The sequence below is a fragment of the Lampris incognitus genome, chromosome 13 (assembly GCF_029633865.1).
Source record: "Lampris incognitus isolate fLamInc1 chromosome 13, fLamInc1.hap2, whole genome shotgun sequence".
Taxonomy (NCBI): domain Eukaryota; kingdom Metazoa; phylum Chordata; class Actinopteri; order Lampriformes; family Lampridae; genus Lampris; species Lampris incognitus.
Window position 1 is genome coordinate 22,640,878 of NC_079223.1, and position 27,029 is coordinate 22,667,906.

General features: G+C 44.2%; 1 protein-coding gene across 1 annotated transcript in view; it reads left to right on the plus strand.

Annotated features, from left to right (window-relative positions):
• Window positions 1-27,029, plus strand: part of LOC130122476 (pro-neuregulin-3, membrane-bound isoform) — a 583,791-nt gene that overhangs the window by 505,444 nt on the left and 51,318 nt on the right. The gene's annotated exons all lie outside the window — the stretch shown is intronic.

The window sequence follows — 27,029 nt, forward strand, 5'->3', positions numbered from 1 at the left end:
CCTCGCCCCCCCTGCGGCTGGGGCTTCGGAGAGCCTTGAGCGCGTGCCGGAGGCTGCGCGGGACCCTTCTCTTTGAAGGTCTTAGCCAGCAGCTCCGCGTTGGCCAGGTCGTGACGGATCTTTTCCAGTGCTGGCTCATCCACATCGAAAAGACCGTCCGTGTTGATGGGGAGCTTGCGGATCATCTTAACGACCCCGTCCTCCAAGCGACAGTCCTTCGTCCAGAACTCGCGCCTCAGCAGGACTGAGGAGGACAGAGCCGCACCCAAGTTCACCGCGGCATCACGGAGGAACGTGCCGATGATCTGAGAAGCCCTCCAAGCCTCGTCCAGACGTGAGGCATCGGTGTCGTCATCCCCCTGGCTCTCTCTGGCGAGGGATGTTTGATCTTCATCGCCGCCTCCTTGCTCTCCGGTTCGCGTAGCTTACCAGGGTAGAGCCGGGGAAAAGAAATTTCTCCAGCCGGCAACCGTCAGGTGGCTCTTGGTGTTCACTTTAACAGTGGAGCGCACCTTCTCTGGTTCCGGCCATGTGGCTTTGATGGACTCCGTGATGGGGGGGAAGGGCGGAATGTGCTTATGGTCTTGCGCACCTCCACCGAGGCAGAGAACGCCTGATCAATTCCGGGCGTCACCGAGGCATGGACTGGGGCAACCCTTGTGGTCCCCGTCGAAGCCAAGGCCCTCTCGAGGAAAAAAGGGAAAAAGTCGTCGAACTTTGCCTCCTCCTCGGACCCTTCCTCAGGGACTTGGTAGGAGCAAGATCCGCCATCTTGAGTAGCAGCCTGCGGAACCGCCGGCGGGCACATGTGGTCCTGGCTCCCAGGGAGCACAGCAGAAACCAACGAGCCCGGCCGGGGAGGGATCTCGAACACACCGGCACCAACCTGAGTGGAAAAGGCTTGTGAAACCCAGCTCGTCCGTCGACTGAGCGGCCATGAAGCGCACACCATGCATGGTGGCGCCTCTAGGCTAGCTGCAGTCTCCCGAACATGAGCCATGCTAGGATGGTCGCTGCAAAAAGGATGGAAATCGCCAGCGTCCTTCTTCCTGTGGCAACAACTGTAAAACTCGGCGAAAAGAACATCGACGTCGACGTTAACACCAGCCATAGTGACGGAGAAAACCGCAGTATTGTCAAAATAGAGAAAATAGCTAAGCTAGCTAGCAATGAAGAAAAAACCCGCAACAGAGCTTGGCGCGACACGTCTTCCCTTGAAGGAGGTTCTAGTCGAACTGACGAGTGATGTGGTGACGCATGTCAAGTGCAGTTGTGGGCGGGGCTTAGGGGATGCTGTCGCATGAGCGGTGAATTTCAGAGCCTAGCGTCGCCAGAGGCGAGGTCAGAGGGCAATATGTAAATATAGCACTACGGAGTAGCGATAATAGAACTGGACGCAGCTTGTAATGAACGGGAGGCAATTCCCCCAACCCCTCTTGTTTCCTGTCTGTCAGTCTCCATGTCCTTCTTCCTTTTCTCTTCATTTCTTTTAAATTGTCTTTCTTTCTTTTCAACACTCTATATACAACCCTTTCTAAGAGCTCCTTTCCATTACTGTCAGCTTCCTCAAAATGCTGGGTGAACTATGGATGTATGAAGTGCCTTGTCTATGATGTAAAATGTGATTGAATATATTATTTTGTTATTTTTTTTATTGTGCTTGAGGTGAGGCACAATTTTCTGACCTGAATGAACATAAAAATTCTGTTCTAGTCTATTGTATTGGGTGTCTCCCCCTCTTGCACTTGTTTTTTCTTCTTCTTTGGTATCAGAATTGAGGTTATTGAGGTATTGCATTGCATTGTATGAACGAGTGCAGAAGCTTCCAGCCTCATTTGTAAGCCTTCTCTTGGTAAATTGTGCCCAGTCCCTGGTTCCTCCTCCGCCAGATGTTAAGAGCTACACCCACTGACTCATCTTCAGTTATCCCGATGATGCTGCGCTTACACTCTCCGTGTTGATCCAGGTTTAGTATTCAGGCCCACACTTCTTTGTCTCTTTAATTATGTAAATGAAGATGAAAGGCAAAACTGACTTTAGATCTGCTTTTCTGATGTAACAAGGCTGATACAAATTGCCTTTGATTTAACCGAGTGCATTACACTGTGAAACTGACAGCCGGGCACTGATTTGAGGACAATCTAGTCTTTTGTGTTTGCGTGTGTCTTTGTCTGTGTAAGTGCTTTTTTTCCCTTTCCATTTGTGTGTGTGTGTGTGTGTGTGTGCGCACGCGTGCACACGCGTGTGCGTGTTGATGGTTGTGTGAGGACTTAAATCTCACGCCAGGCTCCCAGGCACTGGAAAGTTAAACCGCTGTGACAGTTTTTCATGAACACAGGTGCAAAATTTTCTTTCTAATGGCCTCGACCTCTTTGAAGGACCAGTTGGGAAAGAAAACACAAATTGTCAAAATTGCCCAATAGCCCAAATTATTTTTTAATGCACTTTTTGTAAGTGCTTACAAGTTGACAGATGAGTCTATTGTCATTGCCTATCCCTGGGAGGGCAGCACACAAGTGGCGGGGGTCTCATTTCCACAGTCAATAAATACCACGTCTCTACAAATGTTGTCTGTCCAAAGAGGACAGAGAGGAGAGAAGCACACTGAGCTGCTTTCTGCTGATAAAGTAGCTCGCTCTCTACTACACATTGTCCACAACCCACTATCTTACTCTTCTTTCTTTCTTTCTTTCTTTATTAAGCCTGCCGTGTCTTCCTCTGTAATTTATATTTTCTCTCTAAATAAAATGGTTCCCCAATAATTCCACACATAGTGTTATATAGTATATCTTTATTCGGTATGTACACTGATAGCATCTTACCCATACTTTTCATGCTCCCAAGTGTCTTCTATGTAACTTTTATTTTGGATTTTAAGAATGTTATTTTCTTGCAGTGGAAACTTTTTTTTTGTTAGATTCTGGATGTGAAGACACACTTTGATGCTTTTGGGTTGTGAAGTATGTGTCATCATGTAGGTGTATGTGCAAGAATGGTCTACTGTGTACTCTGCTGCTTCTTACAAGTTTTCAAGTACATGAGAAGGTACTCTAATTGTTAAGAGTTTCAAAGCCTCATGAATCACTGTTGCCGCCACACTGGACCCCGGTGTCATCTCCTTACACAAGCCGTGGACTGTTCATTTTCCTCTTGCACGCAACCTGCTCCTTTTACCTTTACTCCTCCTCACTTTCTTACACTTTTGTCTTATCTGTCTCAGCATCTTTTCCCCTATCTTTACCTTTCATACTGGAATCCCTCCATTGTTTCTCTGCAGCCCAGCTCAGACAAAGGCATGTCTCTGGATGAAGTGAAAAACACTTCTTTACCTTCACTCTACCTAGCATGGCTCTACTCCAAGGTCTGTAGTCGTACAACACCCCAACCAACAGAATGTGTCAAGGATCACTGCTCAGGCCACCTGGCCATCTTCAACATCACTCCAACATAAGCATGACACTGGCCTTTTATGGCCAGCCAGTCAACTCCCACTTCTTGTCTTTACGTCTTCTTTGCCATTTTTCGATGGGGTGATTTAAAGGCAAAGTTCACCCCAAAAATCAAAAATAAATGTTTTTCCTCTTAACTGTATTGCTATTTATCCATCCAGATTGTTTTGGTGCGAGTTGCCGAGTTTTGGAGATATTGGCTGTAGAGTTGTCTGACTTCTCTCAAATACAGCGGAACTGGATGGCACTCGGTTTGTGTTACTCTAAGCACCAAAAAACCCAACAACAATATTCCTTTCCAGAAATCATGACACGGTTACTCAAGATAATCAACGGACTTTGTTCTGAACATTTTCATGTAGGAACTATTTTCTTAGAGGTGTAGTTCAGTCTTTATTTTTTTATTTTTTTGCCGCTTTGAACACAAGCCAACTGCCATCCAGTTCCATTGTATTTGAGAGAAGGCAGACATCTCTATGGCCAATATTGTATTTATTTATTTTTGATTTGAATTTTGAGATACTTTATTGATCCCCGTGGGGAAATTACACTCTGCATTTAACTCATCCTAACTGTGTAGCTAGGAGCAGTGGGCAACCGCCATGCGGCACCCCGGGACCAACTCCAGTTCATCTTGTCATGCCTCGGTCAGGGGCACAGGCAGGAGTATTAACCCTAACATGCATGTCTTTTTTTGATGGTGGGGGAAACTGGAGCACCCAGAGAAAACCCACTGCAGACACGGGGAGAACATGCAAACTCCACACAGAGGACGACCTGGGGTGACCCCCAAGGTTGGACAACCACTAGGTTTGAATCCAAGACCTTTCTGCTGCAAGGCGACAGCACTAACCACTATGCCACCCAATACCTCCAAAACTTGGCAACTTACACCAAAACAATCTAGATGAATAAATAGCACTAGAGGTAAGAGGAAAAACATGTATTTTCTATTTTGGAGTGAATGTCCCTTTAAATTGCGTCTCATCTCAGTCCTATCTAATGGGACGAAGGGTGAACCGAGGGACAGGAGATAAAGATGCAGAACGACAGACTTAAACCTCAGCCAACTGAAGAACATGGCATGTGCCTCGTCCAGACGAATAACAGGTTGCCCTCTGTCAAGTTGTGTCAGTTTCCTCTCACTCGTCCACCTCTTCCCTCTCTCTTGGCGAATGGATTTTTCCCTCTTACCCTGCAAACTCAGCTTTTTAAAACTTTGTGGATCGCTTACTCCAAATCTCTCCTGACGCTCCCTCTCCATGACCTGTTCGCTGTCCGCGACCTTTTTAACTCAGCGCTTTAAGGGAATAGGCTCTACCACTCCATGCCTCTTCACACCCCCCACCCTCGCCCCCGACTCACCCCCCTCTTCCCTGACCTGATGGTCAGTTAGCCTCTTCTCTCCCATTGCTCCTGGTCACCATATGCCCTGGGGGTACCAGCGGTTGAATTGCTGACCTTCTACTGCTGCATCTGCAAATCAGCTTCCCTCACTCTCTCTAAAATTCCTGCCATGATCGTGCACTTGTTCCCGTAGCTTTGGACTGTGCTCATCTTGCCACCGTCATTGACAGTTATTCAGCCGGGTTGTAAATTTGAGCGAGCCTTTGTTACTTCAGTGATCGGGTAGGGTAAGATAGGGTAGCTCCTTGCCAAACCAATGAAATTCATTCTTATCAAAGGTTTGGGGCAAGATTTTTATTTCTTTTCATTTCTAATGTTGATTTGCTAAATGGAAAGTTATACTAATGTGAATATGCTTCAGTATTACTAAAATGATGTTCTGTCACTGAGACAGTTTTCATTTTATCTATAGATAAAAGTAATAAGAAAAAGTTAGTAATATTTCATATTAGAATATCACACTGTTAACTTGACTTTCTCATTCACTCCACCTGTCATGTAATGAAAATGTGGGGTGTCTCATGGTGTTCTGAAGGAGCTGCTGTAATTTCTGGGGTAACAAATGGATATGTCATATCAGCCCGAAATTCAACTATTGGACAAAGTATTCCTTTCTCGCTGAGAAAGCCACTGAAAACAGAGTAGAAAGATACAATTTTTTGACAAATTTGTGTCTGGCGTGAAAAGACGCACCCTCAGGTCTGTTTCTGAGTGTCTCCCTTCTCATACACAGTATTAGGACATGTCCCTACTTAACTCCTGCTCTGCAAGGGAGAGAACGCTGTTTGCCTCCAGGACCTTGGACAACAAGCACCAAGATACATCTACACACGAACACATGTGCACACATGGACACACACAAACAAAAACATGCATTTTTTTTTACCACATTATGTAACTCAAGTTGAACCCACAGAAACTATGAAAAGATCATCTTGAGCCATGTCTTGGTATTAAAAACGTTCTACAGAAGTACAGTAGTATGAAACCAGTTATTAAAAAAGAAAGGTATGTTTTGTTTGGAATCAGAATAGCAGTAATATTTATTCCCCATCATCTTCTTTATCACCTGTCTGTCGTGCCTACTGTTTAGCGTTGAGTATGGAAATGCAACACTTTGCTCTGAAACAGTGCTGCACCATCCAGTGAGACTTTTTTTTCCAAATTAAATTTTAAAAAAAACTCTTAACAGATAGTATTTAAGCTACCATTTTATGTTTCACACCAAAATAAGAGGGTTTTTTGGGGATTTTTTTTGTGGCTTTTTCCCCCCTTTTTCTTCCCAATTGTACTTGGCCAATTACCCCACTCTTCCGTGCCATCCCGGTCGCTGCTCCACCCCGTCTGCCAATCCAGGGAGGGAGGACTGCAGACTACCACATGCCTCCTCCGATACATGTGGTGTCGCCAGCCACTCTTTTCACCTGACAGTGAGGAGTTTCGCCAGGAGGGACGTAGCACATGGGAAGATCACGCTATTCCCCCCAGTTCCCCCTCCCCACCGAACAGGCGCCCCGGCCGACCAGAGGAGGTGCTAGTGCAGCAACCAGGACACATACCCACAAGCCAGAAATAACGCGGGGATTCAACCCAGTGATCCCCGTATTGGCAGGCAACAGAATAGACCGCCACGCTACCCGGACGCCCCCTAAAATAAGAGTTTTTTTCATCTCTCTGTTGGACAGGTCAGTTGTTAGAGTCTTCCAGCTGCACTTTGCCAATGTTAGCATCTCTGTTCTATGTTAATGTGTTAATGATCAGTGACCTCCAAAACCACATTGCACTCACCTTATCTCGATCCCTTAAACTGTGGATCAGTCTATAGATAAGTTAGTAATGTCTCAATTTACAGGCAGCTAATTTACAACAGTTGTGTCTCATTAACTTGCAATTCATTGCTAACCTTTATTAGGGGCGAAAAAAAACAAATGGATTTTAATAGCAAATAACTTTAAGGTATATGAGCAAACGCTGATTTGCTCACTAATAAATAAATTCAAATGACACAATAACACCCCCATATATTGCATCAGAAGCAGGTATAATCCCAAGTGACTCCATAATTTATATATCCTTGTGAGTGTAATTTCAAAGCATTTTGGAATTGACACAATGAATTGATTTGTTTTTATTATTATTATTATCTGATTGACCTTGTTATTGGGTTAAGCAGATACACAGATGAGGACAGACATAAATCTGCTTAAGAGACCAGTGATGTGATAGAAATCATTCAAGTTAAATTAATGGTAAATGATACAGCATGCAGCGTCCTGCATTGAGAAAGCAAGGCATCTCCCAAATCCTGCTTTAAATTTCCCCAAAATGGCCAAATTTGTCACGTTTGCCATTGAGACTAGTGTACATGGAATCCCACCCTAAACGTCTTTCTTCACGACAAGAAGAGACATCCCACACTTACCTGGCTACCAGCTGGCCAACCTTCTCCATTTCCTCCGTCTCTCGTTGTGCTGGATGAAGTCACTGGCAATGGCGAGACCATCCACATTGGCCAAAGCATCCCTGTGTGTGTGGCTGCACATCAAGTCATTGAGTCTCCTTTGAGTCATTGTTGACCTTAGATAAGTCTTCATACGACGAAGGGTTGAGAAAGACCTCTCGGCGCTGGCAGTTGACACGGGAATTGTATAAAACAATTTCAACAGCCTGTGTACATCTGGCAATAGGGTTTTCGCTACTGGAGCAGCATTCATTGCCGATGTTACTGATGCTACCGTTGTGACGGTAATTCCAGACGTTCGGATCGCATCTGGCAGCATATTCAACTGTGCGCGTAAACTGTCAAAGTCAAAATCCTTCTCGTAGAGTGACACTGTGGAGGACGGGAAACTGCCCAACTCCCCTTTAGCCGAAGATACAATCAGACGTTCCAGGTCAGCTGCCACATGCAGGTCTCTCTGCTCAAAACGCTGGTCCATTTCGCCATCAAGAAGATCAAGAACTTCAAAGTACAGTCTCCTATAATGATTCACTGGGCTCTGGAATGTATGCGCAGCCTCTCCAGTATCCAACTTTTTGGGGCGTTTCTGTTGCCTGGGCAACACGGGAGCATCGGTTATGTCCTTTGAATCCTGTACCACCGTCTTGTAGAAATCATTAAACGCATTATCTGACCTCTTCCGCTGATTAAAGCTTCGAGTAACTGCCACGGCTTTTTGCGCATCCTCTGATGATATGTTAACAGTTTGCAAAGTCCTAGACAGCTGTTCAATTGGCGAAAAACACATAAACGCAAGGTGCAGGCCAAAGAATGTGCTAAATTTGTCAAGGACTGCCAGAATGCCCCCAGCTTTCCTGCCAGTTTCATCATGTGATTCTTCATTTAGTTGTGTCATTAGAGAGGAAAGAACAGCGTAATTGTCTATGATTGACTTCACTGCACACATTCGCACTGTCCATCGCGTCGGACAGAGAGTGCGTAGGTTATGATTGCCAGGGCCCATTTCATTTTTCAAGACTTGGAACGCGTGGTTTTGTTTTGAAGATTGCTTCGATAGATGTGTCACTTCTTGCACTAAATCCAATGCATCCCGAATGGCCTTGCATTGTTTCCCAGTGTCCTGCAAACATAAATTCAAACAATGCGCAAAGCAATGCACATATATGGCTGCAGGATTGCTCCGTTTAAATGTTGCGGCAACTCCATTCAAATGGCCAGACATACTTGCGGCACGTATGCCTGTCCCCGGCAGTGACAATGGTCGAGGCGTCGGCTTTGGGTTAATCAAATAATTCAATAAAATCCTCGTGAACGACATAGCTGTCATCAACCCAGCGAAACAGAGACACGAGCTGTTCTTTGGTTGAAATGTCTCTGGTCTCGTCCACTAGTAATGCATAAAATTCATCAGAAATAGGCGAAATTACCTGGCCTAACACGCAACGTGAAATTAAATGAATCAGCTCATTTATTATGTCATGGCTCATGTAATTTTTTTCAGTGAGCCATTGGTCAATATCTGGACAGTCCTGGGCTCGCAATTGCAATAGCTTGTAAATGTTGCTATTCTGGGGATCATGACCATCTAAAGCGATGCCCGGACCCATGAGATACATAATAGACGTTATCTCTTTGACTAGCATCTCTCGTCTGAGTTTTTGCTTAGCTTTCAGTTGCGTGTCTAATTGGGCTGCAATGCTAGGTTGCTGGGAAACGTGTAACTGGTAGTAAGCCATGGCCTCTCTGTGGTATTTACTACTTTCATGTTTTCGAAAAGAATGTGCAGCATTTTTCCAATTTTGAAATCCAAGCACTGAAAATGCATTCTCGTTGGTTTTGCTTAAACCCGAACCGAGTCCTTTCATTGTCCAAAAGCGACACTGTGTGCAGAAAAGTTTTGCTCTTGTTTGACACAACGTTAGCCATCTGTGGTCCTTGAACCACTGGGGTTGAACAGACCGGTTTTTTTGAGAGGACCCTTCTCCCTGTACCTTTTTGTACCTGCGAGAACAGCGGGGTCGTCTGGTTGACTGGACTTTGAGAGATCCCTGCAGCACTCACTGGAACAGCGGACTTCTGCGAGGCTCGTAACGTTAGAGGTAGCGGCAGAGGGTCGAACACTAGTTGGAGCACTGACAGTTCTGGGGCTAATTAGCAATTCTACTGCTGGTTCCTCAAGCTCAGAGGGCTCATTGTCAGCTGGGGTGAGGCTCATAATGTTGAGGGTAGCGGCAGAGGGGCTAGTTGGAGCAGTGACAGTTCTACTTCTGGTTCCTCAGAGGGCTCATTGTGGGCTGGAGTGACGGTGGTTGTCTCAGCTACCTTGGTTAACTTTGACCCGAAGAAATCAGTTATTTTTCGACGTTTCATCATTCATTTTAACGTTACTATTGTTTAAAGTTTAGTGAACACACTAGCAGTTAGTCTACTTACATAGAGCGCTGGTATTTTGTTCTGTGAAATTCACGTCCATGTGACGCTAAGCTCACGTGACACAAATAACCAATCAATCATTAGGAAACAGAGTTTGTTGCTTGTGATAGGCTACGTACTGTACGTAGGCTTACAGCTAGTGGAAATTAGCCCGGGAAGCGCGCAAAAGTGCAATACATTAAGAATGTAACGTATTTGCGATTTGAATTTTTACACATGTTTATGTTTGATGCATGCCAAAGTAGGTATGGCCATGGCCCTACTGGCCATACCGGTTCCGTGGCCTATGTTCTCCATGACCCAGGTGTGCTGTCTGCATCTGCTGCAGCTTCGCTCTTGTGTGTTTGTTTACCCATAAATACAGTTTTCTGCTAAACAATCAAAGTATTTACCACAATGTGTTTGTTCAGCTTTTTATTGCATATAAAATTATACCTTATCAGGCAGGTGCCGTGAGCTTTGAGATTGGGTAAGCATAAAATATTTTAATACACTTAATTACACCGTGTGCCAAACACAAATGTTAAGGGTGAGTGCAGTGTCAAGGAAATGCCATTCAGGTAAATTGATGCCGGAGAACCCGCTAATAAACAGGAAGCGGAGTGTTACAGTGGCGGACTTTATGATCAAATTACCAAAAAAAAACAAATTGCCAGTCGCGATATAATGTTTCAGATCAAGGGCCATAGACGTCGCCCTTCACTCATCGATTGATTCAGAACCACCGGGATGGACAGCAACAATTAGTCTAACTCAGAGCCGTTGATAGACAATCTGCTCTGGCCCAACTAATCTCTCTCCAAATACAACGTCCTCAATATGCACAACGCATAGGCCTACATTCAAAAGGTAAAGAAGGCGGTCTTAAATAAAGTATAACCAGTGCAGCACAGCAGTCACCTCAGATCGCCACTTCATAGCACAAAGCATATTCACATGTAAACTAGACACGGCGGTCTTACATCAGTAAAGTATAACCAGTGCAGCACAGCAGTTACATCAGATCGCCATCAGTTTATCAGGCTAGCGAACAGTATGAACCAGCAGCCATAACATATAGTTATAGAAATATGTTCTCTTACTTTACTTGAACACATATTCCATGCGTCTCTCCTTGCGAATGAACGCCTCCGTGACTCTACTGTAAAAGTCTGTCCTTCCTTCTCAACTGAAATCGGGGCCAGCGATGAAAGGCGTCCTTGTCCGTTGCGATTTCGACTGAGGGTCTTCACTCTCTTCTTCCTTGAAAATGACCTCTCAACTGATACCGTTGTTGCTGGTATAGTTAAGACTAATTTTAGCAACTTTATTGCCTCGGGGACGGTTTCAACCAAACCATGCTGAATGAGCCATCCAAGCATTTCCCCAGGGGTTTTCTCTCTCACCTCCTGTATCTGGTAAAGGCCAACTAGGTCTGCCTTAAGTCTGATGAAATTGAAGTGTTTAGCATACGCCGCCAGGCTCTCAAATTTGTCATTGTCAAATTTTTTTCGACATTTGGTTAAATTGCTTGTTGTCAACGAGGCCAATGAAATTCAAACTGCCGAAGATGCTAAATCTAGCCTCCATTTGTGCGAGCGTGTCATTCAAGTCTGTGAAAAAGTGTCTTTCTCTCGTCTTTGATGGACTGGTTGGGTTTTGCTCGCCCCTCCCTCCGTGAGGTTGAGCCGGCTGCACTTCTGGTCAAATTAAGCATAGTGCACACTATACGTCTGTTGGTTCATCAACTTCTACAGCAACAAAGGGGGCTTCAGAAATCTGATTTTTAACGTTGTTGATGATAACGTCTCCGTTCGCCTCAGTCATCGTTTTGGATCTTCCGGAGAAAACAGTAGACGAGCTTAAATGGGTGGCGAAATTGCGTCATACTTTGCAATGAGATGAATGAGTTCCACGTAGTTGCCATGGTTCCAAGAGTCCTTGCCTTCCTCATCGCCACGAAATGCTATTCCTTGCTTAGCTAAATAGCAAGTGGCATCAATCAATGTGTTTAGAATATATATATTCTCCCTAACCTTTCGATTGTGAAGATCGATTGATAATCTCGTTTGCTCATCAAGAGCTAAATCAACACGGCTGGTGCCAAATGTTTTCAACGCTACTTTGCTTCTGATGTGTACTGCGGCCTTGTGTTTACTGAGCGCGGTTGTCATGTTATTAAGGTGGTCCGTTGCGTGAAGGGGGACGTGATGACGTTGATAACGAAAGCGCTACTGATTGCTTTGTAAGCATGCTATGCACCCTGGGCATATTAGTAGCGGGCTGAGGGAACAAGTTCAACTCCCGTGGTGGATAATGCGTTCCTCTAATGCGTTCGAATCGACTCTAGAGAAAGCAGAGAGAGACAGAGAGAAGAGAGAGAAAGAGCGAGAGAGAGAAAGAGAGAGGGGGGGGGCGCTTACACCTGCGGGTGGCGCCAAAAAGCTAAGACAAAACTAATGACTGCTGCTGCATTGGAACCAAAGATGGCGACTCTTAATGAAGACAAACAAACGGTTTATGTTAGCACTTTCGTTTTAAAATTTCACAGTGTTATTTTTTTCTTTTTTCATTGGGTAAGCACTGCTTACCTTGCTTATATGGACGGCACGTCCCTATACCTTATGTGTTGTTAATGATACATTTGGTCAAATGAACTGTAACAACTCTGTTGTAAACTCAATATATGTTTTCTACTGATAATATTCTGTCAAAGCCAAATTAATAAACTCTTTTCTTAATATCAAATACATATTATGTATATAGAAACTGACTAAAACGTAAAACATAACAAAAAATATTACAGTAACTGATATTCCCTGCTGTTTTCTTTACAAGTTCTATGAAAAAACTCAAATTAACCTGTCTATGTGCCTGCATACAACTGTGCACACCAGCACGTGTGTGTGTGTGTGTGTGTGTGTGTGTGTGTGTGTGTGTGCGTGCACGCGCGCACGCGCGTGGAGGTGTTGGCCTGGTCTGAGAAGATAATGTGGTCATGAAGACATGACCCTGATGATGATTGACAGGATTGACAGGTCCTCACAGGAGCCCCCCCCCCCCAAGAAACCAAGGGGTTATCACTGACCTTTTTTCATTCTCTGGACAGTAAATAACTACAATAATATCAGCCTAGACAGACTGGGCCAATAAGTCTGCAACTCTGGAGAAAGTAGATGCGTACACTTCGTATGAGATTTAATACCCAAACACAGATTTCAGTTGGCCAAATAGATTTGAAAATAGCATGTTTGCAAATATTCTTGAAAGTTGGTGGGAAATTGAGCATTTTCCAGCTATCATAAATCTTTATAACTAAGAATGTGGTACACTGTGTCTAGTTTATCTCAGTGTTCACACACAGACACACACACACATACACATCCTACCTCAGTCTTCGGATGTACATTACACTCCTCGGAGCCTGAAGTGCTGTTAGTCCTCGCATTAAAAGATAAGTTTACAAATACGAGATTAAGAACGTCTTAAAATTTTCAACCCGCTGCCTCAAACCATAAGCAAAGTCAGTTGTTGGGCAGAATAATCTAGTCAAGATGTTCTCCTCATGTGGTTTCCTTTGCTTTCATGCTGTGCTAGAACAGTGAGGAAAACATGAAGTAGGAATAACCCAATCGAGTGGGTTGATGCAAATTGTCTTGTGCTTACATTTTCTAACATTTGAAGGGGAGACAATCAAAAGATTGTGACCAAATTATTGGTATTGCAAAAAAAAGATAAGCGAAAATGTAGACATCTAATTTTAAAGTATTCACCGGCTCTTGAGAACAGAAGAAAAACCCTGTTCATCACATGGGAGACCCTTTAAGTCAAACTGGTCATTTTGACAACAGCGATAACTACACGTGCTACCCTGCAAGAACTGATTCACTTCCAGATATGATGATTGTGATTTGAATTCAAAGAGTTCAGCTTCGCTTTATAAACATAAGATTATGCAGTTATTCTGTATGCCATTGTTACATATATTGAATTGTCAGCTAACCGTAGGCTTGACTCCCCCTCTCTTTTCAACTTGGGTTGACTTAGTGTCACTTGTGAATTATGCAAATGACGCATCTTGAAAATCTTCTCGTGACTCTAAGCCCTTGTGCCTGTATAGTTTTGTACTCTGTGTGTGTGTGTGCACGTGTTTGTGAGAAGTTGTCAGTGAAATATATGTGCCTCAGTTGGAAAGCAAGAGATGTGTTGTTAACACCGTATCTGTGGAGCAGCCATTTTCCAGGGCCGTGGTTAAGCTCTTATCTACTGGGCGAATGGCAGGGAAGCCATGATGACCACACGCTGCGTCTGCTGGAGAAGGGACACAACTGTCATGGAAACGTTCATCCTTACCCAGGGAGAGCGAGACAGAGAGAAAGATGGAGAAACAAAGAAAGAAAGAGAAGGGAGAGGGGATGTGGAGAAGAGGCAATCAGGATAAAGGCAATGGATGAAAAGACAAGCCATGCTGCTCTTTAAAATGCAAGCCCTGAAACTGGGACACAAGTGATTATTAAAAGATCATTCGTAGTAGTGATATGGGGAAGAAGAAAAAAAAACATATTTTGAGATCTGCTAGTACCAGGCAATGCATTTCTTATAACTATTTGCCATGGGATACATGAAGTGATAAATAATTATTCCCAGAAGACATAGTCATATCATAACATCTGCAAAGCTTCAGATTTGCCAGCCCTTAATAAATATTTTGCAGCATTATCAAATTTTCTAGGCTGACCCTCTGGCTACTATTAACACAATATTAGAAATCTGCTTCAAAATGTCGACAGTCGGTGGTCTCAGGGTCGGACTAGGATTTTTATACATGCTACTTCCTCTAAATCCACATGTTATGCATTCAAAGGCAAAGCTGTGATTGCAATTCTTACAAATGCTGCATACTCTCCACATTGAACCGTAGAAATTAATCAATAAGTTGTGACATTCCAGTAACGGCTGGGGGGCTGAGAGTACAGCGGTCGCCATCTTACAGTTAATTAATTAATTAAGTTCCCTTTATCAATCCTTTTGGGGAAATTCAGTTCCTGCAAATGAACCCATCCTAGCTGTGATCTGTGTAGCTAGCAGCAGCGGGCTGCAGCCTTCATGCTGCGCCCAGGGACCAGCTCCAGTTCTGTTCCCTTTGCCTTGCTCAGGGGCACAGAGAGGAGTATAAACCCTACATACATGTTTCTTTTTAATGGTGGGGGAAACCGGAGCACCCGGAGAAAAACCCACTGCAGACACTGAGAAGAACATGAAACACTCCAAACAGAGGACGACCCCCAAGGTTGGACAACCCCAGGGTTCGAACCCAGGAGCGTCTTGCTGTGAGGCGACAGCACTAACCACTGGGCCACTGTGCTGCCCGTGATTGAAGAGGTCACTTAGATGAGTGATGAAATGTATCTGTCAACAAACGTCGCATCCAGATGAACTGATTCAACCTTCCATCAGTCACTCAGTCAAGCTGCTTTTTTATAGCGCTTTTCAAGCTGAAGCAGCCACTCAAAACACTTAACAGCCTTCTTTGATTTTCTTACCTGGATTATTGAGCATGCATAAAAAACATTTTGAGTGTTTCACCTTTTTTTTTTTCCTCGGTTGCACATAAAACCTTCCTAAATATGATCCTCAATAGGAGCATCTGAGCCGTAGGTCTCACCAACCGTTCTAAGCTGAGGGTGAGGGCATACTGTATGGGTTTGTACCTTCCAAAGTCTGACTAACGGAAACATTAGAGCTTACGCGGGCAGGCTGATCGAAAGCAGGCGAGACGGGCAGATTTCAAAGCCCAGAGTATTGTATTGTGTTTCTTATTACCATCAAGCTGTCATCATGTCTGTACTGTGAACCAAACGACACCGTCCGCCTCTTATTACACTCTGCTCCTTCACTGCAGCCATCTGTCACGACGGCGCTGACCCCACCCATGGGTGGATTACTGAACAGGCCTACCAGGCCCATGCAGGTCCAGGGGCCCATGCAGGTCCAGGGGCCCAAGGACTCAGGGGGCCCCTAAGCAAGAGTGTCTGTGTGAAGTCGCTTTTATTAACTTTGCATTTCTTGTGGCAAAGCCAAAGGGCTTAGTCATTCATGTCAGTACAGAGCCAAAAGGCCTACAACAAAGTGAAGGAAGCTGCAGGTGAACGTATGTCTGAGTTAATGTGCTGTTGGCACTAATTGTGTGTATGTGTGCTGTAAAATATAGTTATTGTGCTGTTCAGCTGCAAGTCAGTCTACCTGCCCTGCTGGTGGGGGGGGGGGGGTCTCGAAATCCATCTACGACCCCACCTTGAAGCCAGTAAGTGGAACTCATATAAACAGCATACAGCATATTTTCTGTCATGCACTTCTGGGCAGCAAAGCTATAGCATGATGCAATAGCCCCTTCACGCACATCTGTAAAGCTATTCGTTTCCTTAATCTGTCGAACAGCGACACCGGAAGAGTGAAAGGCCGAGTGTTGTTTGTGTTGAAGTGAGAAATGTTGTATTTAGAGCATAAAGCACCCCAGATAAAAAGAGAGTAGTTGTCATGGGTTTCAGACATGCGTCATATGGAAACAGAACAAGGGAGATGATTTGATATACCCGAGGAATTAAAATGTACCAACAGCTGTCTTCATCCAACTGCCAATCAAATTTCAAACAGTTTTGAAGTTTTCAAAAATAAATTTAAACCTTATTGTGTTTTGTTTTGTTTTTTTTTTTTTTGTCAAACTGGTTTTTTTTTGGTCAATTGTTTCATGGCTCTGATACCAGCGGTTACATTTGAACATATTTAACTAAGCGGCAAGGGGTCTACCATGGTTATATTGAGACCCGCCTCATGCATGTGTCATGTCATTCGTTATACCTGTGCTGTTGACACATATTGACAGATATGCAAACAATCCACTGGAGGCATTTTGCTTGATTTCACAAAAAACTTGACTTACATACCTAACTTGAGACTGCACTCCCATTTTCAACTAAAATACACCAAACATATCAAAAAGGTTACCGTAGGGGCGTCCGGGTGAGGTGGTGGTCTATCCCATTGCCTACCAACACAGGGATCGCCGGTTCAAATCCTCACATTACCTCCGGCTTGGTCGGGCATCCCTACAGACACAATTGGCTGTGTCTGCAGGTGGGAAGCCGGATGTGGGCATGTGTCCTGGTCGCTGCACTAGCGCCTCCTCTGGTTGGTTGGGGTGCCCATTGGGGGGGAACTGGGGGTAATAGTGTGATCCTCCTCTGGTTGATTGGGGTGCCCATTGGGGGGGGACTGGGGGTAATAGTGTGATCCTCCCAAGTGCTATGTCCTCCTGGTGAAACTCCTCACTGTCAGGTGAAAAGAAGCGGCTGGTGACTCCACATGTATCGGAGGAGGCGTGTGGTAGTCTGCAGCCCTCCCCGGATCGGCAGAGGGGGTGGAGCAGAGATCGGGATGGCTCAGAAAAGTGAAGTAATTGGCCAAGTACCATTGGGGAGAAAAAACGGGGCGGGGGGGTGGAAAATCCCCCCCCCAAAAAGTTACTGTTTGTATCAATGACTGTGCTAGTTGTGAGTGAATACCTGCAGTCCATCAGTCCACCTAATTTCAAAAATACGTAAATCTTATGGCATTAGTACACATGGCACCTCACCTTTACATGACCTAAGTTGTGTGTTCATATATCAGCAGTGTATTATGGCTGACGTAGGTTCCCCTGTCGTCTACAGAGGCCTAATCTGACTGCTTCAGAGATGAAAAGAGGCAGCAAAGACACATACACACACACACACACACACACACACACACACACACACACACACACACACAAAAACTGCTGCGTCCCCTTTATCCTCATGTCATTGTCTCTGTCTCTTCATTCCTTTTCATTGTTTCCAGTGGGACCGGAGGCCTCAGGATTACTCTTAGTTTCCGTTTTGTTTCAATATATGCCTTACCAAATTTGGTGTGTATAATGTGTGTGTGTGTGTGTGTGTGTGTGTGTGTGTGTGTGTGTGTGTGTGTGTGTGTGTGTGTGTGTGTGTTTCTCTCAATGTGATGGGGAAGTAGGGCATCTGGCTATAGACTCTCTGGTGCCCACACCTGCCTCTCCATCTGGCCAGACACACACACACATGCAAACATTCATGTGCTTCCACCTTTATACAGACATTTTTGGCTGTTTGTTTTATTTGGCATCTGTTGTTTCTGTACCTGAAGTCCAGAAAGAAATACTGTTTTATTTTACAAAACCCATGCAGTCTTTAAAATATTCCCAACAGTGCAAAGAGAGACCAAATCAGAACCCCCCCCCCCCCCCCCCAAAAGAACATTTCAGTGAGGTTTTACATCCCTGCTCATTTGGTGCAGATATAAGGCGGATAGTGTTTGGAAATAATGCCAAATGTGCAGCCATCCTTCCATGTTTTTCAGAAAACGTAACTAGTAAGAGTGTTTTCCAACTATAAATAACACTTGGATGTTTTGCCGTTTATTTTCTCTAACGATTCAAATGAAAACACAAGGGAAATGAAAACTACAGGTTTCCAACAGTGAAGCTAACCAGGTTGACAAGGCACCATATGGTGCAACAGTGCCAATAATCAGTGTACCTGTCCGATTTGGGGGATGTTTAGTCATGCTCTTTGATGCAGTTGTTTTATTCAGAAGTTGCAGTCCCAGTACAGTGTGCTAGCTGCTTCCTGCCAAAGGCCATTTGTTTCCACATAAAGAAGTAAACAGGCCTTTTTAAGGACGCTGTTACCATTGAGCCAGACATGGAGTGCAACCCCTTTTCCTTGCAGTGTTATCGTTCTCTACCCATACAGCCACATATCCACAGCATTTCAGCATAACAATGGACAGTCACCAAGTGTACTGAAAATGATTTGAGATCATCTAAAGCTGCTCTTTATGAACATCTTAAGATTTCCGTGTGCTTAGAATGAAGTCCTTACGACGCGTCATCCGACCATGTTGGACAGGTCATTTCAGCCAAGTCATTCATACCTTGTCCGAACTAGCTATTATATATATATATATATATATATATATATATATATATATATATATATATAAACACAGCTACAGGAAAAAAATTTTAATATATTACCATACAGGCCTGTTTCGTGCGTCGTGCACTCATCAGCTGCTAATGTGATTCAACAAAGAATCATACAGTTTGCGTTGCCCAGCGTCACGCCCCTAATTTTGTTTGGACAGCAACCAATCAGATGAGGAAACATTTAAACTATACCAACCAATGGGGTAGGTACTTATGATGCACAGCAACCAATGGAGGGGTAGAAAACATTACAACCAATGGGTTGAGGGGCTGGGGCTTGTTTTGAAAAGCATTTAGGGGCCAGTGCACTGTTGAAATGGTGTACATTAAAAATATAACAAGGTAATATATGTAAATCATATAGTGGGGTGGTGCTGGGGCACAGCTGGAAGGACAGGCAGTTAAAATATTTGAAAAATATTTAAAAAAAACTAATAAATGTCATATGTGTATCATCTAATGGGGGGATAATAAAGACGTTTTACTTGTAGTTAAAAAGGAGATATGTTTTTCGGTGTTCACAACTGGTGGCCAATTCATTTCTATTGTTCAAGGTGGACATATCAGGTCTGCAAATAATAAAATACTTTTCTGCCAAGCACAGGTTACATCTTTCACTGCTAACTGAATATGCACTACTCTTTGCAAGGATTTTCCATGAGACAGAATAACTGATATTCTTGTCTACCAATGTCCAAATGTGGCGGCTTAAGGCCGTTGCATTTTTTGCATGCTCATTTCTGAAGCTACTCATATGGGCGTTAAAACTAATTTTAAAAGGGCCCTCTGTTAATCCCAAGTAAGTGTCCACATTGCAGTTGTCTTCTCTTGTCACCGATGCCTGGTAGATGACTCCTTCTATCTGGCATTTTCCTTCGAGATGACACGATGCCTTAACACGGCATTTGCAGTTGGAGGTGCTTGGTTGCGGTGAGGGGGTCCGTGCCTTGGCCATGATGCTTGTGTTGTGGGATGAAATATCCTGCTGAACATTTGGCAAACAACAACCAAACAAGGAAAGCGCTGTCGCCTCACAGCAAGAAGGTCCTGGGTTCGAGCCCCGGGGTTGTCCAACCTTGGGGGGTCATCCCAGGTCCTTCTCTGTGTGGAGTTTGCATGTTCTCCCCGAGTCTGTGGTGGGTGTTCTCTGGGTGCTTCGGTTTCCCCCACCATCAAAAAAGACATGAATGTTAGGGTTAATACTCCTGTCTGTGCCCCTGACCAAGGCAGGGCAAGATGAACTGGAGTTGGTCCCCAGGCGTTGCACGGCGGCTGCCCACTGCTCCTAGCTACACAGCTAGGATGGGTTAAATGCAGAGCGTAATTTCCCTATGGGGATCATTAAAGTATATCAAAATAAAAAAAACAAATATTGTGTTTTAAAGTGCTTAGAAAACTTTCAAAAAGTGAGAAAAAGGGGAGGACAACTAGATGTACACATACGGGTGGATGCGCGGGCACACACACACACACACACATCAGCTATAGAGAACACTGCTCATTAGGAAGTCTGCATCACAAAACTGTACTCAGGAAAATAAAATGTAGGAACACGTTTCACAGTCAAAAATGACCAAAGTATTCCTGAGAATATAGCATGTTAACCTCTATCACAGTCAAACCTGACATAAGTACTAAAATAAAATGCACAGGAACCTGTATCATGTTGAAAATTGAAAATTTTTCTTTTCTGTAAGTGATGTCCATGGTCTTAGTGTAGTTTCGGTGCAGGGCATAGGTCAAACCAAATAGAAGACACATGGCATGGGGCAGGTTCTTAAGACCGTCCATTACAACATCTCCCTGCAAGATGATCCCCACGGATGAAGGATGGAGAGGGAATGATGGTGGATGCTGAGCCACTTCCGGTTCAACGCAGAATAGTCCAGCTGCACATGTCTGTCCGAGTCCTCATCATTGCTGGTCTGGTCATAAGAGACAAACATGAAAAATCATTGCAATAAATGTGGACTAACAACTGCAGTGATGTAGAAGGTTTATCATTGATTGCATGATTCTATCACTTCTAAAGAATACAAGATCAAAAACGAAATGTATAAATGCCCGGGGGGAAATGAATATGGGTCAGCGTGTGAACAAAGATTGGGTCAGTGACTCAGAAGAAAGACAAACGGATGAATGGACAGTGACAGGTGAATAGACCAATAAGTAGCTTCATGGTTGAATGGACAGACACATGGACAGATTACAAAGATGTAGCAGCAGCAGCAATTAACAGTAGTGTGTAGGAACTATAACAAATGCATAAAAACAAAGCAGGCCGTGAAAAAGTCAGCCAGGTCGCAACCAATAACAATGGAAAGCCCTCTCAGGAAAAGGCACCTGATGTCACCTGGCTCTGAAGACTGGTTTGTACATGAAAACATATAATTAGTGAATGGTGTGAAAAATAAATTGACATGTAAAGTGGGAGGGGGGCACTTAAAGTGTGATCACCCTAGGGCACCACACTGTGTTAATCCGGGCCTGCTAAACTCACACCGAGCTGACAAAAAAATAAAAGGCATATCCCGTTGGGCTCGGGTCTGGCTGAAAGCCAGAGTTGTAAAAACCAGGTCCAGAAAGTAAATGTCCAAACCGTGTATTTGCTCCAACCATGTTAGTAAACCAGCTGATTTCATTAGCTAGTTTCCCCTACCTAGTTGAGGAGTGGTGTTGACTAGAATCTGTGGGTGTAGTGCATGAGTGGAGCAAATATATGGTTTGGACTTTTACTTTCTGGACCTAGTTTTTGCACCTCTGCTGAAAACCTCCTGTGCAGACTCGATTTCTCTGATTAAACAAACATGGTTGACACATTACATATATAAAAAGTCCACACACCAGCTAAACTCACACAGACACATTTTTTTTAGGGGGAAAATTCAAGTCGGAGTGGAGAGAGGTCTCCGGGTCAATGGTAGAGTGAAAAATGATCCGCTTATATCTGGGCTAACACAGCCAGATAAGATAGAAGACATACTGGACAGAGGCTTTCGCATGGGAAAGAGAAAGGGCAGCTCACCCAGTCTCAGATCTGGGGCAGGTCTCTCAAGAGATAAAGTCGCTGTCACTGTGGTAAAAGCCAACAATGACAACCATAGACAACAATACATTAGTTTCTGTTACCCATGTCAGCACAGGTTCTCTCCCCAGTCCCTGTTGTGCTTTGAAATTGATTTTCATTTTCAAAAGTTGGAATTGTATTTCTGAAATAAATACTTTTTGCACAGATTATGTGGTTGGTCACACACGTGTGTGTGTGTGTGTCCACAGCTAATCTCACATACTACTGGGCCTATCAGATGATCAAGAACCTCTCGTAGTTGCGGTGATTCAAAACCTTTGAAAAACGTTTGTCCTCACTACCGCCGCTCCCTCTCTTCATTCACTCTCTAGCTCGCTCGACCAACGCTGCTCTCTGTCGCTGCCCAACATGAGTCAACCATGGATGTGAGTCACGCATGTGCACGGTTGACTCAGATCAGGCAACGACAGAGTATGAGTCTTGAAAGTAAATGTGAAATCGATTGTATTTCGGTTGCGGTTATTCAAAACCTCTGAAAAACCTGTTTTATACCACAGCTGAGTGCTCAATCCTCAGCTGTTTTTTCACCTAAGTCCAAGCGCAGATATGCCTGGCAGGGATCTGCACTCTACTGAGTGCCCTCTTCTAGTCTAAGTAGTAGTAGTAGTAGTAGTAGTAATAATAATAATAATAATACATTTCATTGATTTTCATTGATAGAGCGCTCTTCAGGGTACTCAAAGACGCTTTACATATGATAAAAGCAACACCCCAAAAGCATAGAACACACATTAATCACACATTAAAAGTAATTTTAAAAGGTGTGTTTTGATTAATGATTTGAACGTGGACAGATTGGTGCCGTCTCTGATGTGTTTTTGGAGGGGGTTCCAGAGGAAGGGGGCAGCTATGGAGGAGGCTGTTGTTGCCCAGGTCCAGTGCTTGGTCCTGTGTGGTGGAGACAGGAGGTTGGCATCAGAGTAGTGAAGGCTGCGGGAAAGAGTATGGTAGTGGAGCAGGTGGGTGAGGTGGGAGAGGTCCTGGTTATGGTAGGCTTTGTGAGTGAAGAGAAGGACTTTGAATTGGATCCATTGTGGGACAAGGAGCCAGTGGAGGTTCTGGAGGACAGGAGTGATGTGGTCACTGGAGTGAGAGTGAGAGTGGGTGAGCAGGTGAGCAGCAGAGTTCTGGATGTACTGGAGTTTGTTTAGGACTTTAGATGATGAGCCATAGAGAATGCTCTTGCAGTAGTCAATTCTGGATGTGATAAAGGCATGGGTCAAGGTTTTGGCAGCATATGAGAGTGATGGGCGGAAACGAGCTTTTTTTTCTTCTTTTTTTTGGGTGGAAAAAGGCAGTCCTTGTGATTTGATTGACATGGTGTTCATATGAGGGGTTGCTGTCGAAAATTATTCCAAAGATGCAGATGTGGGGAGGGAGACAGAGTGGAATTATCGATGGTGAGGCAGAAGTTGTGACTGGTTTTGGTAAGGGATTTGGGACCGATGATGTCAGATTTTTCACAATTTAGTCTGACGAAGTTGACTTGCATCCATGATTTGATTTCAGTGAGGCAGTTGGTAAGACTGGAGTGAGTTACAGTGATGATGGATTTAGTGGAGATGTAGAGCTGGATGTCACTGGTGTGGCAGTGGCGAGGGCAGGGGAGGTGGTCAGGTTGCTGTAGATGGTGTCGATTTTAGTTTGGAAAAATGGAAGGAAAGAGTTGCACTTGTTAACTCTGAAAAATCGGAGGTATTGTCACTGGGTTTGAGAAGTTTGTTTAGTGTGGAAAAAGAGAGCCTTGGGGTTGGTGGAGCCAGAATGTAGGAGGTGTGAGTAGTTGGTGGACCAGGCTGTGTTGAGAACATCTTTGTATTGTTGAAGGTAGGCTTGGAGATGCACCATTAAACCAGTTTTCTTCCAGATTCTTCCAAGCTGGCACTTACAGGATTTCATTTGATGGCGTTCAGGAGTATACCAGGGAGCTGAGCATGTGAATGAGACTACTGTAGATTTAATGGGGGCCAGCTGATCAAGACAGGAGGAAAGTGAGTCATTATGATAATCGACAAGATCGGATGGATTATCAGGCAGCAAGGGAGGGGAGGTAGTAGGTGTTTTACTGGTAAGAGAGGAAGAAAGAGCTGAGGGGGAGATTTCTGAACGATATTTTCTGTTTGACTGTTGGGATGGAGATAGGGATGTCCATGTCCATGGTGATTGCCAGATGGCACCATGGTAAGTTTTGTTAATGAATTTTCATGTGTACTATTACTGATATGATAATGACAACAATATTTATAGTGATAATGTGTAGTGTTGGTATTATAGATCAATGATAATTGGAGGCCAACCATCATATAAAATAAGAATAAATAAGAAGAAAACATGGAAATACATGATTGAGCTATGGTTCCACGTGATTCGTATTTCATAATATACAGTGCATCCGGAAAGTATTCACACCCCGTCACTTTCCCCACATTTTATGTTACAGCCTTATTCCAAAATGGATTAAATTCCTTTTTTTTCTCATCAATCTACATACAATACCCCATAATGACAAAGTGAAAAAGGTTTTGTAAAAATTTTTGCAAATTTGTTAAAAATAAAAACTGAAATATTGCATGTACATAAGTATTCACACCCTTTGCTATGACACTCAAAATTGAGCTCAGGTAAGTGGGTCCGCGGTGGTGTAGCGGTCTAAGCATCGGCTTTGTGTCGATGCAGTTGCCCACTGGGGACCGGGGTTCGCGCCCCGGTCTCGTCAGATCCGACTATGGCCGGACTCGATGAAGCAGCAATATTGGCAACGCTGTCTTCGGGAGGGGGGCGGAGTCGGCTTGCGTGCGTCACATGAATGCGTCTCCGTGTGTGTCGGAAAAAGCAGTGGTTCGGCCTGGATTCACCTTGTCACGAAAATGGGGAGACGTCTCCTTCTAGACTGCCGGCCAGAGAGATGCAGTTGGTGAATGCACGCAGTACGAGGGTGGGTGTTTGAATTAAAATAGGGATCGATTGGCCACTAAATTGGGAGAAAAATCAGAAATAAATATTAAAAAAAAAACTAAAATTGAGCTCAGCTTCATCCTGTTTCCACTGATCATCCTTGAGATGTTTCTACATCTTGACTGGAGTTCACCCGTAGTAAATTCAATTGATTGGACATGATTTGGAAAGGCACACACCTGTCTATATGTTGACAGTGCATGTCAGAGCAGAAACCAAGCCATGAAGTCAAAGGAATTGTCTGTGGACCTCCGAGACAGGATTGTATCGAGGCACAGATCTGGGGAAGAGTACAAAAAAATTTCTACAGCTTTGAAGGTCCCGAAGAGCAAAGTAGTCTCCATCATTCATAAATGGAAGAAGTTTGGATCCACCAGGACTCTTCCTAGAGCTGGCCGCCCAGCCAAACTGAGCAATCGGGGGAGAAGGGCCTTGGTCAGGGAGGTGACCAAGAACCCGATGGTCACTCTGACAGAGCTCCAGCGTTCCTCTGTGGAGGACAACCATCTCTGCAGCACTCCACCAATCAGGCCTTTATGGTAGAGTGGCCAGACGGAAGCCTCTGCTCAGTAAAAGGCACATGACAGCCCGCTTGGAGTTTGCCAGAAAGCCCCTAAAGGACTCTCAGACCATGAGAAACAAGATTCTCTGGTCTGATGAACCAAGACTGAACTCTTTGGTCTGAATGCCAAACGTCACATCTGGAGGAAACCAGGCACCTCTCATCACCTTGCTAATACCATCCCTACAGTGAAGCATGGTGGTGGCAGCATCATGCTGTGGGGATGTTTTTCAGTGGCAGGAACTGGGAGACTAGTCAGGATCGAGGGAAAGATGAATGGAGCAAAATACAGAGAGATCCTTGATGAAAACCTGCTCCAGAGCACTCAGGACCTCAGACTGGGGCGAAGGTTTACCTTTCAACACGACAACAACCCTAAGCACACAGCCAAGACAACAAAGGAGTGGCTTTGGGACAAGTCTGTGAATGTCCTTGAGTGGCCCAGCCAGAGCCCAGACTTGAACCCCATTGAACATCTCTGGAAAGACCTGAAAATAGCTGTGCAGCGACGCTCCCCATCTAACCTTACAGAGCTCGAGAGGATCTGCAGAGAAGAATGGGAGAAATATCCCAAATATAGGTGTGCCAAGCTTGTAGCTTCATACCCAAGAAGACTTGAGGCTGTAATCGCTGCCAAGGGTGCCTCTACCAAGTACTGAGTAAAGGGTGTGAATACTTATGTACATGCAATATTTCTGTTTTTTATTTTTAATAAATTTGCAAAAATTTCTACAAAACCTTTTTCACTTTGTCATTATGGGGTATTGTGTGTAGATTGATGAGAAAAAAAAGGAATTTAATCCATTTTGGAATAAGGCTGTAACATAACAAAATGTGGGGAAAGTGAAGGGGTGTGAATACTTTCCGGATGCACTGTATCTATATGAATGCTTTCAACACTGATAATGGCCATTTGAGCTCTTAATAAAACACAAGTTGTTAAAACACAAGTTAAAACAAGTGCAAGACCTAGCAGCCATGACTGCGCGGCAAAGTTTGCCTATCATGTAAAGTTTCTCTGTCCTCTGCATCTTTGCAGTCTATATTGGCAGCAAAGTGTGGTCTTTGTTAAATATCCCTTGACACCATTTAAGAAATCATACTCAGATCGTATCTCAAGGGATAAGGCGGCTGTGCAGCTGCGAAATATGGTTTTTCAAAGATGTTATTGCAAATTCCTCAAACAAAGCCTGGCCCTGAATGATTCTGACTTTGTGGCAGGTTTGAATCTTTACCTCTCCATCTTAGAGGAGCAAGGAAATAAGTGGTACAATAAACAAGCAAATAAGCTTTTGAATCATCTTTAACAGAGAAATGGCTGGTACGGAATTAAAAAAAAAGAAAAAGAAGGATTTCTCTATCCTACATTTGCTTATGCATTTTGACGAACATACCACCTTACAGAAAGGAATTGGTTTGGTAGAATGCAGACTGACAGTACTCTAAGTGGAGCCAATTTTCATACAAGACATAAATGATCATAATGGTAACAGCCACGGCATGGCAGCACAGTAGCGCAGTAGTTAGCGCGGTTGCCTCACAATAAGGAACGTCCTGGGTTCGAGCCCCGGGGTAGTCCAAACTTGGGGGTTGTCCCAGGTTGTCCTCTGTGTGAAGTTTGCATGTTCTTACTATGCCTGTGTGCGTTTCCT